This window comes from Silurus aristotelis (assembly GCF_946808225.1).
Source record: "Silurus aristotelis genome assembly, chromosome: 11".
Classification (NCBI taxonomy): domain Eukaryota; kingdom Metazoa; phylum Chordata; class Actinopteri; order Siluriformes; family Siluridae; genus Silurus; species Silurus aristotelis.
In genome coordinates this window covers 18,546,784-18,561,819 of record NC_139584.1, presented here as the reverse complement: position 1 = coordinate 18,561,819, position 15,036 = coordinate 18,546,784, and the positions used below count along the sequence as shown (strand labels likewise).

General features: G+C 37.7%; 2 long non-coding RNA genes across 2 annotated transcripts in view; one reads left to right on the top strand and one right to left on the bottom strand.

Annotated features, from left to right (window-relative positions):
• The window catches only part of LOC310733402, a 465,189-nt gene extending 453,534 nt beyond the window's left edge, over window positions 1–11,655 (bottom strand). The window contains exon 1 of the long non-coding RNA XR_014535711.1: window positions 11,244–11,655. This is a non-coding gene — a long non-coding RNA (uncharacterized lncRNA). The remainder of the gene's footprint in view (window positions 1–11,243) is intronic.
• Window positions 1–15,036, top strand: part of LOC310733427 — a 447,063-nt gene that overhangs the window by 398,326 nt on the left and 33,701 nt on the right. The gene's annotated exons all lie outside the window — the stretch shown is intronic.

Sequence of the window (15,036 nt, the reverse complement as noted above, 5' to 3'; positions counted from 1 at the left end):
CGCTTAATGTCTCCTCGCTGTTGGACCCGTATCAGGCCGAACTCCTGATCGATTTGGGTCAACAACTGGAGAAAGGGTCACCATCGCCTGATCTCTGGAAGGAGGTCGTCTCGGTCAATGACCTTGTTCTCCGTAATGCCCGTCAGGCTGTCCAAGCGAGCGGGCGTTCTATGGCTTTATCGGTGGTCGGAGAACGTGCACTGTGGCTCAATCATTCCGTTCTCCCTGATAGTGAGAAACGTCGCATCGCAGGAGCGCCGATTGAACCCGGCCAAGCTCTTTTTGGCCCGGCTGTGGCCCTGATGCAACAACGATGCGATGATAAAAAGAAGGAGGACGAGACGTTTAAATTGTGTCTTCCTATGAAGCAGGCGCAGCATCAGACACCATCTGTGCGGCCATCCAACACTTCTGCTGCGGGACGCCATCCCCACTACACTGGCAAAAATTACAGACCTCGCGGGAAACCACCGGCTCAGCAGAGCGGGCCACCTCCCCCGCCTGCTAAGCCCTGGGGTAAGATGTCCTTCGCTGCAGATGCTCGACCTGATGCTCGGCCACAGGGGGTTTTTGTTCCGCGTTCATGGGCGACCAGAGCTCCGGACACTTGTTCTTCCCTCCAAGTTTGCCCGTCCAAAAGACGGAGGTACTCCTTCAGCGAGGTCAGCCCCCCCTCGCCGGCGAGGGTCACTCTCTGTTCAGCACTTCAGGCTTCACTGTTCCCCGTGTCGTCCCGTTCCAGTGGGGAAAGATGTGAGATTAAGTGCAGAAGCAGTGTCACCAAACACTCCCCTTCACTCTCCTGTCACAAATTTAATAAAGGCTACGGCCCCAGTTTTTCACAAAAAAACACAAAAAATACAAAAAATACACACTGACCTTGACCCATGTCAGCTGTCCAACTACAGACCAATATCAAATCTCCCCTTCATAGCCAAAATTTTGGAAAAGGTTGTAGCACAGCAGTTATGCTCACACCTACTTATGAATAATATTTTTGAAATGTATCAGTCAGGATTTCGGCCTCATCATAGCACAGAGACGGCGCTAGTTAAGGTGGTAAATGACCTGTTATCGGCCTCTAAACAGGGTTTTGTCTCCTTACTTGTTTTGCTCTTAGTGCAGCTTTTGACACCATTGATCACACTATACTACTTGCTAGACTTGAGAACGTTGTTGGAATAAAGGGAACAGCTCTCTCTTGGCTCAGGTCTTATTTGACTGATCGCTATCAGTTTGTTGATGTTAATGGTGAGTTCTCCACACTCTCTGAGGTAAAGTTTGGTGTTCCTCAAGGATCTGACTTAGGCCCTCTGCTTTTCTCTTTATATATGCTGCCTCTTGGAGAAATTATTCATAAACATGGTATTAGATTCCATTGCTATGCTGATGATACACAGCTGTATATTTCAGCAAAGCCAGATGAGAGAGATCAGCTTAACAATTTTAGAAGTGTGTAAAGGACATTAGACAGTGAATGCTCGATAACTTTCTTCTGCTAAACTCAGATAAGACCAAAGTACTTTTACTAGGACCACATGCAGCTAGAAGCAAACTTTCCGATTACCTAGCATCTCTGGATGGTGTTTCTGTTTCAGCGTGTACGGCTGTCAAAGACCTTGGTGTGATTATTGACCCGAGTCTTTCCTTTGAGGCTCACGTGAATAATATTACCAGGATCGCCTTCTTTCACCTTAGAAATATTGCTAAAATTAGAAATATGATGTCGTTACAGGATGCAGAAAAACTAGTTCATGCTTTTGTTACTTCTAGATTAGACTACTGTAACGCTTTACTGTCTGGGTGTGCGAGTAGGTGCATAAATAAGCTTCAGTTAGTTCAGAATGCAGCAGCAAGAGTCCTCACTAGATCTAGGAAATATGACCACATCATCCCTGTATTAATCAGTCTACACTGGCTCCCAATCAAATCTCGCATTGAATATAAAATTCTACTACTGACGTATAAAGCACTTAACGGTCTCGCACCACCGTATCTGAGTGAACTTCTGTACCAGTATGATCCTCCATGCCTACTTAGATCAAAAGGTGCTGGCTATCTGTTGGTTCCTCCAATAATGAAGATTACAGCAGGGGGCAGATCTTTCTCTTATAAAGCACCGCAGTTATGGAACAGCCTTCCTATCAGTGTTCGGGACTCAGACACGGTCTCAGTGTTTAAGTCGAGGTTGAAAACATATTTATTCAGTCAAGCCTTTAATCAGTAGATTTTTTCTCAGGTAAATGCTCAGATCTGGAGGGAACATTGATATAGAGTGTTTGGTGAACTGGGATATTTGTACGCTGTCGTCCCCTCACATTCACGCGTTTACTCAGGTTTGTTGATGGTGGTGTGGTGGGTCGTCTCTTATCCCAGAGATCCCTCATGTCTGTGTTGCCTTCTGGTTCTCCCTTTTAGTTATGCTGCCATAGCGAGTCTTGCCGGAGTCCAAACTGCACAGTGACTTTAACTCTCATGCAACAATAGGTACACTCAATAATCCATATCCTTCTCTTCCTGTCACCCTCTTCTCTCTCTCTCTCTCTCTCTCTCTCTCTCTCTCTCTCTCTCTCTCTCGGTCGAGTTAAACATGCTCCTGAGGCTCCAGTGACCACTGTTCCTGCCCCTCTCCCCTCCGTGGATCTTCCCACTTCATCCAGGCCTGCCTCTGGATAGTGTTCTCTTTACTGGAGGCCACTCTGTGCAGCTGGGGAAGGTTTGTCATCAACGCCTTGGGTGGTTCCATGAAATTCCGGAGTAAGAACGGGAGCTTTGAGGATGGATTGGACTGTAGTTGATGTCAACAGTCTCCTACACTGACTCAGGAATACATTTCGCTTTTGATCATCATCACTGCACCCCGCAACATTGTATACCTGCCACAAATGGACATTCGGTGTAACCCAGATGAGGATCCGTCTTGAGTCTGGTTCCTCTCAAGGTTTCTTCCTTATGCCATCTCGGGGAGTTTTTCCTTGCCACAGTCGCCAGTCGCCACCGGCTTGCTCATCAGGGACAAACTTACTCATAAAGAACATATTCATTTTTAATCACCGCATTATCTGTGTAAAGCTGCTTTGAGACAATGTTCATTGTTAAAAGCGCTATACAAATAAAAATAAATTGAATTGAATTGAAGAATTGGGTCCCATTTATTAATTTCATCATTGATTTCTGTGGTTGAACTTAATGTGTACTTAATCTTACTATGGAAAATCCACTGTCAAACCATTTCAAACCTCAGTTACAATGTAAAACTGTGCCTGACCAAAAAAATAACTAATATTAGTTGATTTTATGTGCTGTTATATGTTCAAAATTACATGGTTGAGTATTTGAACTGTGAAAAAAAAAATGACTTCAACTCAGAATGTGTAAATTTAAATTAATTCAAGTAAAAAAACAGGAAACAGGAATAACAGAATTACTAAAGTAGAATAGTTCACTGGTGGGCTCATGCAGATTCCTCGGCTGCACACCTACAAAACAGTAAAGAAAGAGAAGACAGAAAAGGCAATTTAGTGCATTTCAAAATACTACCATTCACAGCAACATCTAAAAAAACATGCATCAATATAATTAAGACATATCCTAGAATCTCATCAGTGACTTGTTCCCACCTCTGCCTCGCACAGTAATAACTTATGCCGGGGGACCAGTCTTGGAATACAAAACTTGTGAATGTAACAATTAAAATATCAACCTTGCGTCTAAACTTGACTCTTAAACTAATTTTTGGCTATTGCCAAAAGTGATTAAACAATGATTCTGATCAGCTGAAAGATGTAAGTCACACCTAGGATCACGGTGGACCAGAAAGTTCAACGCACTGCAACTGAAGAAAACATAACAAATAGAAAAAACATCAGCAAATCAAGAAAACATCTTCATCAGTTAAACACAGCGTTTTAGTGTTTCACCCTCCTGTTATCATAAGGACACTATATGGAGAAAACACGGGTGAAAATGGTTTGAAAAGTCGTTATTTCCACATTTTAGTAGACAATTTCCTAGTTATTTGCCAATCGTTGAGAATATTCCGTTTTTCACAGGTGTTTATCTCTGAGGTAAACCAGTTCACTCTCCACACTTACTTTCGTTATATCCTGCCTGTAACTTTAATTACCACAAATCTTTCAGAAGTATACATTAAATGAAAGCAAACAGTAAAATGTGATTAATTTAAAACAAAGATAATTTCTTACCTTGAAAGAGATGTCAGGTTATCCAGGTCAGGTCAGGTGCTCCAGTGTAGTGAGTGATGACTGTTTCTTCAGAATGAGAAGGCGGGAGCACAGGAGCCAATGGGAGACTCTGTGAGCTGCACAAGCGATTTTTTTTTTCTTACTAAAGTTATGTTATTGTTAATATATAATTTTTTTGTTTCGATCATATAAAACACGCAAAAAACATATCAATTGAATTTATCATCAATTGAATAATATAGCTAAATATAGCCCAAATGTGGCCCATACAGGGCCCTCGAATAAACAAAATGGGCAACCTAACTGGGGCACACAACCCTGACTAAACTGGGGCCCACATTTAGCCCATCAAAGTGCCTATTCTGACCCCATGCCCACATGATGCCCATATAACCCAAATAAAAACCCATGTGGGGCCCACATGGACATGTTGGCTGGGAGGATCCTAATATATATTCAATTATAATTTTTTTTTTATATAGTTTTTCACGTAATTGTGATTATGAAAACTTATATTTTTAAATTTACTTTTACTTTTAATTTTAAAATTAATTTAGACACCATGTCGTTCTTTTTTTAATTCATTTATTGCACCTTTTAACGATTTTCATTAAATTATGCTACTATACATGGAAATTAATATAAAAAAAAATTTTAAAGGCATATTTTTCCTCAAAACTTTGTCGTTACTTTTTTTTTCGCTTATTATACTTTTTAACCGCTCTTTATGAATTTATTCTAATGAATTAGAAAATAGATTTTTTTAATAATAACCAACACATTTTTATAAACAGTGTTTTTCATACACATTAAAACTTTTAATCGACTTTATATCAAATTCTGTTTTTGCATATAAAAATTTATATTTTAACAATAACATTTTAATGAAAAAAAATTCATTATTGTCTGATCACAATTTGTCATGTCACCTTTTTTCTTTAATTATTGGACTTTTAAATGTTTTTTCAAGAAATTATATTTATGAACATAAAAATTAATATTTTCATATTTTCATCATTTTTCATGAAATATATATATACATATATAAGCTTATAAATAGGAACATTAAAATTTTTATAAACATCATATCTTTATGAAAAAAAAGTCATATTTATAACATATGATTTGTCATGTCACTGTTTAAATTTTCCAATCATGTATTGCACATTGTAACAGTTTTTATTGAAATTTAGCTCAAGAATAGAAAAAATGATCTTTTCATAAAAACTCCTAGTATAAAAAAGGCATATTTTTTTTCAATAAAAATTGGTCATTTCACCTTTTATATCAGTTTTTCTTGAAATTATGATTATCAATATTAAAATTTTTATTTTCATAATGATCATATTTTTCCAAATAAAATAATTACATTTTTGTTCACTTACAGCACTTTTTAACGATATTTATGAAAATATGTTTCCGGATATGTAAATAAAAATTTCAACAATAAGTTTTACATTTTGATGAAATAAAAAATCATATTATTGTCAAAACATGATTTGTCATGTCACCTTTCTCGTTTTTTGTTCATGTATTGCACGTTTTATCATTTTTTTAATTAATTTAATTTAAAAAGCTACAAACATGCTTCTGCTTCTCTTTCTCTCCCCATCCCGAGGCATCCTGAGGTTTGGCCAGCTCCAGTCACGTCCCACCTCGTGAAGATTATGGACCTATGGATGATCATGGAGAAGTAGATGCCGAGTGTTTAAAGGCCCTGGCATGGAGAAGCTGATGCTGGATCTATGATGATCACAAATTGTTCTGTATTGTTGAAAGATTTATGACCAAACTTTTGATGTCACCCATATGAGGATGGGTTCCCCTTTGAGTCTGGTTCCTCTCAAGGTTTCTTCCTCATATCATCTAAGGGAGTTTTTCTTTGCCACTGTCGCCACGGCTGCTCATCAGGGACAAACGCACACCATTCACCTTCACTGTTGTTTTCTGTAAAGCTGCTTTGAGACAATGTCTGTTGTGAAAAGCGCTATACAAATAAACTTGACTTGACTTGACTTGACAAACAATAAAAACAAATTATATTAAAATAACGATCATATTTGTATCAATAAAGCCAATTTTTGTCAAAACATGATTTGAAACTCATTATTGTACACGAACAGAACGTTTTTATTAAGAAAATGTATATTATCATAAACCCTATCATATAATTTCTCGTCATCATTTTCGTTCTGTAATTTATTATTAAAGTCCTTTAATTGCCAGAACATGATTTGTCCTGTCACTTCCTATTTTTTTTTTATATTGCACTTTGTAGCGGTTTAATATGAAATCTTGTTGATGAATATAAAAATTCATATTTTCATGGAAAAAAATTTATTTATGCCACGAAATGTCACTTTTATCGCATTTCGTTTTCATATTGCACGTTGTAACGGTTTTCATTTAAATTAAACTCAAAAATAGGAAAAATTATACATTCATAATCAACCATATTGTATGAAAAAGGCATATTTTTTCTCAAAACAGTTTGTCACCTTTTTGACAATTTGATGACTTTTTTCACAGATTTTTATGAAATGATGATTATCAATAAAAATCACAGTTTCATAAATATATTGGATTTTAATAAAATAACTATTTTGTCAAAACATGATTTGTCTTGTCACGTTTTTTTTATTTTTGTTTACTTACAGCACTTTTTAATGATTTTTATTTAAAACTTTCTTTTCGGCTTCTCCCGTTAGGGGTCGCCACAGCGGATCCTCCGCACGTTTGATTTGGCACATGTTTTACGCTGGATGCCCTTCCTAACGCAACCCTCCCCAATTTACCCTCCCCAATTTATCCGGGCTTGGGACCGGGCTGTCTCCCTGATCACTTGTGCAGTAGTTGCCCAATCATCCAGCACCTCTTCACCACCACAGAGACCCTGTCTGACCTCTTCCCTGAACCTCATGCTAAAGTCTTACTCCTTCAGTTTCCACTATCTAATTCTTCTTTCAGTTCTCACGCTCGTCCTCTTTTTCTTCACCTCCAAAACCATCCTACAGACCACCATCCAATGCTGTCTAGCTACACTGTACCCCGCCAACACCTAACAGTCTCCGATCTCCTTCAGGTTGCATCTCCTGCATAAAACATAGTCTATCAGTGTGCACCTTGCTCCACTTTTATACTTCACCCTATGCTCCTCCTTCTTCTTATAATAAGTATTCACCACAGCCATTTCCATCTGATGTCGAGAAAAATATTCAAATTAACCTTATCTAGAGTGTGTTTTAATCCAACTAATATCTATCCATCAAATTAACCTAATTATTAGTATAGAACCTATTAGATACAATAGAAGCAGCTTGATTAAACCTATTTAGCCTATATGTTGTAATCAAACTCATGTAGTCTATGTACTTCAAGTATAATTAACATAATAACGATCAGATATTATTAAATAGAGTGGAGTAGGGTTTGACTGGTGTTATGAGTGTGTTGGAGAGACAAGAAAGAACAACATACAAGGCAGACTTAAGCATGTTTATTGGGCAGAAAAGAGGTGAGATTGACGATGCTGTCAGTGAAGAATGCTCCTAAGAGATGTCCCAGGACATCTGTGAGTTGGAGCTGAATAAAAGAAACAAACAGAGATCACAATAACTAAAAATATTCAATTAATATGTGCATGTAACAACAAAAGTAATAAGCTTACAAACGTTATAGTTGTGAAGCTTAACACACCATGCAACAGTCAGGTCAGATAATATAAATGAAGTATGACCTAGACACTAACATAACCAAGTAGAATAATGTAGTTAAACATATACAAATAGACAATTTAAGCAAAATAATGTAGCTTAATTGAATAAAAATGGGATAGCAAAAAGCATAATTAAAGCAGAACACTTACACAGAGTAGATGTAGGAAGGATAAAGTAGGCCGCAAAATGGTTGTCCACACATAAAAACCTGAGAGCAGCAGGAAGCGGTGCCTGGCTGTACCAGAGGGGTGAAGGTTGTATACACATTCTGTTCTTAAGTGACATAGAGAAAAGGCCGTAAATAAGGGTAATGAGGGGAACAGGAAAACCCAAATATGGAATCACAGGAAGGGGACTTTGCTAGGGTGAAGAAACTAGAAAAAAAGTAAAGGTGTCATGTAACACCAGGGTATAAGAATGAGTGTGTGCAAAGTTTGTGTGCGCTTGATCATTTTTGATTTGATGAAGTGACCACATTCTATGGGCTCATCAGAACGTGTCTGGAATAAATTTTTTTCTGCTCTTTCTTATCCAAGACTGAAGATTTTTTATTGGATTTTGAGGTCTATTTCGTTTTATTTAATTAGGTTAAGAGTGCTCCATTGCGAATGAACTAAAACAAAGAGTCCACCCGTGATGTGTCTGCTCAGAGATGGGTTCTAAGTTCCGACACATCTTTTTAGCATAATCTACCACCATCTGCCCTTCCACATTCATCTCTTAAAAGCCATACTTACCCATCACCTCCTCATCACCTCTGTTCCCTTCACCTACATGCCCATTAAAGTCTGCCCCAATCACCAATCGTTCATTCCTAGGTTCACCATCTACCACTTCATTTAATTCACTCCAGAATTTTTCCTTCTCCTCCATCTCACAGCCGGCTTGTGGGGCATAAGCACCGATAACATTTATTTTTATTTAACCTTTATTTAACCAGGTTAGTCTCATTGAGATATATAGTCTCTTTTTCAAGAGAGACCTGGCCAAAATAGCAGAACAAATTAAATCACAAAATCACAAAACAAATAAAGAGGCAAAGACAACTCAAGTGCATTTAAATTTAAATAAAAGTGCTATTAATTTAAACATTTACACGTGTGGATAGACTAATTTTCTATAGATTTAACATAATGTTTAAAATCATTTAAGAAAATTAAACACTGTAGTTTTAGTGATTTTTGTAGGTCATTCCAAGTTGAAGGTGTAAAAAAACATAAAAGCCTTTTTGAACAACTCTGTCCTAGCTTGAGGAACATTTTAATGAGAATTTTCTGGGACTGTAAACCATAAGTACTCTGTACAAAAGAAAGAAATTCGGATATGTAGCATGGCAGCCTGCCTAAAATACCCTTATATATAAAAATATAAAGGTGAGTAAGCCGGCGATATGACAAATTCACTTTGGAATAAAGTGTACAATGATGAGTTAGAGGTCTGCAATTTGAAATAAACCTTAAAGCTCCATAAAACACAGCATCCAACATCTGAAGATACTTTGATGGGGCATTCATATACAACAGATCACCATAATCAATAATAGAAGATTTATCATCAACCCTTCAACTTCCAGCTTCACGTTCATCACCCTATCAGAAACTCTCTTCACCTGGACTACACTCTTATTGCACTCTTCCACCACGATAACCCCTACACCCTACATGTTCCTGGCCTTACTCCCTTTCCACTTGGTCTCCTGAACACACAACATATCCACCTTTCTCCTCTCCATCATATCAGCTACCTCTTTCCCTTTACCAGTCATAGTAGCAACATCATAGTACCAACACTTCTCCTTTCCCTGCGTCTCTTTAGACATCTTCCTCCACTCCTTCTCCTCCTTCGGCCAACAGTAGCCCAATTTCCACCGGTACCCTGTAGGCTAACGATACCTGTGGCGGTCGTTGGTAACCCGGGCCTCGACCAATCTGGTATGAAATTCTTATTTGTGATCCGCATATTCGATTTGGTGCTGGATGCCCTTCCTAACGCAACCGTCCCCATTTATCCAGGCTTGGGACCGGCACTAAGTGTTCACTGGCTTATGCAACCATAATGGCTGGGTTTTTTTCATAAAGAGCCATATTGTGTAAAAAAAAAAAAAAAAAAAAAAGAATATTTTTTTTCTTAAAACAATTGGTCATCACCTTTTTGACCACAAAAAATCCATACATTTTCATAAATATATTGTTTTTTAATAAAATAACTATTTTGTCAAAACATGAATTGTCATGTCACGTTTTTTTATTTTTGTTCAATTACAGCACTTTTAATAATTTTTAGAAAAAAAAATATGTGAAAAGATCAATCATATTTTTATGAAAAAAATAATATTTATGACACATGATTTGTCATGTCACTTTTTTCTTATTTTGTTCACATATTGCAAGTTGTAACTGTTTTCATTGAAATTAAACTCAGGAATAGGAAAAATGATATTTTCATAAAAAGCCATTCTTCTTCTTTTGGCTTCTCCCATTAGGGGTCGCCACAGCGGATCATACGTCTCCACAACCCCCTGTCCTCTACATCTGCTTCTGTCACACCAACTACCTGCATGTCTTCCTTCACCACATCCATGAACTTCCTCCTTGGCCTTCCTCTTTTCCTCCTTCCTGGTAGCTCCATCCTCAGCATTCTCCTACCGATATACCCCATGTCCCTCCTCTGCACATGTCCAAACCATCTCAATCTCCCCTCCCTCACCTTGTCTCCTACATGCACTGTCCCTCTAATAAACTCATTTCTAATCCTCGTCACTACCAACGAAAACCTTAAAATCTTCAACTCTGCTACCTCCAGCTACACCTCCTGTCTTTTACTCAATGCCACTGTCTCTAAACCATACAACATCACAGGTCTCACCACAGTCCTATAAACTTCTTCACTTCTCTAACACACTCCCTATTACTTTGCACTGTTGACCCCAAGTACCTGAACTCCTCCACCTTCTACACCTCTTCTCCCCGCAACTGCACCACTCCACTGCCCTCCCTCTCATTTACACACATGTACTCTGTCTTACTCCTACTGACTTTCATTACCCTTCTCTCCAGCGCATACCTCCACCTTTCCAGGCTCTTCTCAACCTGCTCCCTACTCTCACCACAAATCACAATATCATCCGCAAACATCATAGTCCACGGAGACTCCTGTCTGACCTTGTCTGTCAACCTGTCCATCACCACTGCAAACAGGAAATTGCTCAGAGCCGATCCATGATGCAGTCCAACCGCCACCTTGAACCAGTCTGTTGTTCCTACTGCACACTGTGGTGCAGGACAGTGTGACAGCAGTTAACTCACATACTTCTCTGAAACACCTGACTTCCTCATACAATACCATAACTTGGCACCCTGTTGTACGCTTTCTCTAAATCCACAATGCAACTCCTTCTGACCTACTCTATACTTCTCCATCAACATTCTCAAAGCAAATAAGGCGTCTGTGGTGCTCTTCCTAAGCATAAAACCATACTGTTGCTCACAGATGGTCACCTCTTTTCTCAGCCTAGCTTCCACTACTCGTTCCCATAACTTCATGGTGTGACTGATCAACTTAATTCCCCTGTAATTACTGCAGGTCTGCACATCTCCCTTATTCTTAAAAATCGGTACCAGCACACTCCTTCTCCATTCCTCAGGCATCCTCTCACCTTCCAGAATCTTGTTAAACTGCCATCTCTCCTAAACATCTCCATGGTTCTACCGGTATGTCATCTTGTCCTACCGACTTTTCACTCTTCATCCTCTTAATCCACAAATCATCCTCTCACTTCCTTCTTACTAATCCTATCCACTTTCTGCTTCAGCATCTACACACCATCCAAACTTCTCTCTCTTTCATTTTCCTTGTTTATAAGCTGCTCAAAATACTCCCTCCATCTTCTCAACACACTCTCCTCACTAGTCAACACATTTCCATCTCCATCCTTTATTGCTCTAACTTGCAGAACATACTTTCCAGCTTGGTCCCTCTGCCTGGGATTTTTTTTTGTCAAAACTTGATTTGTCATGTCTCGTTTTTGTTTTGTGTTAACTAACAGCACTTTTTAACGATTTTGATAAATATGTTTCTGGATCTGTAAATTCATATCTTAACAATACGGTTTACATTTTTATGAACAAAAATCATATCATTGTCAAATAAGAATTGTCATGTCACCTTTCTCGTTTTTTTGTTCATGTATTGTACGTTTTTATGTTTTTTAAAAAAAATTAAATTAAGCTTATAAATTGGAAACAAAATATTTAAAAATAACTATCATATTTGTATCAATAAAACCATTTTTTTTCCTAAATATGATTTAAGACACATTATCGTACACTTTTTGTCAAAACAATTTTTCAAGTCACCTTTTTCATTTAAATATTGGACTTTTTTTCATAAAATTATGCTTATGAATATGTAAATTAATATTTTCAAAATATCTGGTTTTTTTTAAGTTCTTTTTTTGTCAGAACATGATTTGTCATGTCACTTTTGCCGTTTTTGTTTTTTAATATTGCACTTTGTAACAGTTTAATATAAAATCATGATTATGAATATAAAAATTTCATATTTCCATATCTAGCATATTTTTATAGCTAATTTCTTTGTTAACACGATTTGTCATGTAACTTTTCTCTGGGTTTTTTTTGTTTAAAACATGATTTATGTCACCCTTTCATCCATTCATTGCACTTCTTTATGATAAAACTAAGCTTATGAATAGGAATATTATTATTTTCATAAAACCTATAGTATTTTTTATTTTTAAAAGTCACATATTTGATGTAATATAAATCAGTTTCCTGCATTTTTGTCTCTTTACAATATTTTTTAAATATGTAAATATGTTTATGAATATGAAAATATATGATTAAATATATTTTATGATGAAATGCGACTTTCTAAAGTAGTTCATTCATTTTTTGTCCATTTAAATAATTTGTCATAGAATTATGCTTATTGATTTAAATATTCATATCATAATAACTACCATGTCTTTTGCTCTTTTATTATTTCATAGGATTATGCTTATGAATATGAATATGAATATTTTCATATTTCTTTACACTTTTAAACATTTTGTATATGCACCTCGTTTCTTCCACCTCTCTTTCTCTTCCCCACTTGCTACATCCTGATATTCCCCAAGATGTTCTTCTGTCACCTGCCCTCATTCTTCTTCATGCTCTTCACCCTGTACCATCACTTTCACACAATCTTCGCCTACCACTGCTTTCTTAGCTGCCTCTACTGACCATCTCACCATCAGATTTGTGGGCCTTACATTTCACAATGGCTAATGCCTTTGGAAGCATCATTGCTTAGAGCAAATCAGAAATTGCAGGACCATGCAAAATGGCTGATCCATCAGCTCTCTGGAAACCCCTCTGTTCCCAGAATGGTCCAAAAGTGTGACATACCCCATATGCATAGGCTGAATCTGTGTATATAGTACACCTTCCACCTGCTTCCAACCTACATGATGCTGTTAGGGCTTTTATTTCTGCCAATTAGGCAGAACAAGTTTGTGGCACACTAACACTTGTTAGTACTCAAAATTAGTCATCTTCCTCATTGTGCATGACCACAGCATATCCTGCTTTATTGCCATCATTCACGCGATAGCATGAACCGTCCACAAATAAGACAATTTGGGCATTTTGCAATGGTTGGTTATCTAGGTGATCCCTGGCTTTTAGAAACTTCTCTGCTGCTGTAATGCACTCATGGGGAGTTCCCTCATCTGGTAGCACTACTCGGTCAGCTGGGTTAATTGTGAGGCATCTCTCAATTGTCAGTTCTCGTGTGGAAAGAATTACATCATAACCTGTCCTAAGTGCATTTGTTATCACAAACTTTTGACTTGTCAGTATGCATGTAGTGCATGAGAGGTGTACAGGGTCACTGGATGACCCATCGTGATTGTTGATGCCTTTTGATAGGCAAATGTTGCAGCTGCCAATCCTCTGTAACAAGGTGGCATGTTTTTTTCCACATTATCAAGAGCTGTACTGTAGTATGCAAATGGCTTTTTTTTCCCATACTCTGTTGCTGTTGTGCTAGTATGGGTGATGCAAAACCTCGCCTTTCTGATACATAAAGGTGAAAAGGTTTTGTATAGTCGGGACAGGCTAACGCTGGGGCAGATTTTAGATCACTTTTAATTGTCTCAAAGGCTTTTTTGCCTTCCTCTGTCCAGACCAGACAAGCGCTAGATTTTGTCTGATCTGCTGCCTTTATCATGTCTCTAAGAGGTTGTGTTTTCAACGCAAAATCACAAACCCACGGTCTGCTAAAACCAGCTAAACCCAGGAATGACAACATCTGTCGCACTGTTTGAGGTTGTGGTGTTTTCTGAACTGCCGCTACATGTGAGGGTGAGATTTTTCGTGTAGTGCATTCGAGCACTCTACCCAAATATTCTACCTTTTGCTGGCAGAATTGCAATTTTTCCTTACTGACCTTGTGTCCATTGTGATCTAGGGTTTCTAGGACCTTTAACGAGTCCTTCATACACTGTTCTTTAGTTTGACTACAAATCAGTAGGTCATCCACATATTGGAGCAAACTGCTCTGAATATCTAGTTCTGCCAGATCTCGTGCTAATCATCGACAAACTTACTTATAAAGAACATATTCACTTTTAATCACCACATTATCTGTGTAAAGCTTTTTGAGACAATGTTAATTGTTAAAAGCGCTATACAAATAAAAATTTATTTAATTAAATTGTGTTCCCCCGTAAGTGAATGCAAAAAAACTCTCAGGAGTTGCAAAGAGACTCAGGATGCAGTGGTACACTAAAAAATGCTGAACATAAATCAATCACAGTGTACAATTTAGTCCCTTCAGGGATGTTTGTTAACAAAGGTTGTGGATCAGGCACTACATGATTTTCTGCTACTACAACATGGTTTACAAACTTTAAATCATGGACCAATCTCCATTTGTCTGAGTTAGGTTTTTGACCGGAAAAAATGGGTGTGTTGCAAGGGCTTTTGGTTGGAATTAACACTCCTGCTTCAACTTGTTTCTGATAAGGCAATTGCACATTGGGCTTTAGTTGAATTTGCGCCAACTTAACTAACCCTACAACATGACTTAACTAACCCTAAATCTGTCTG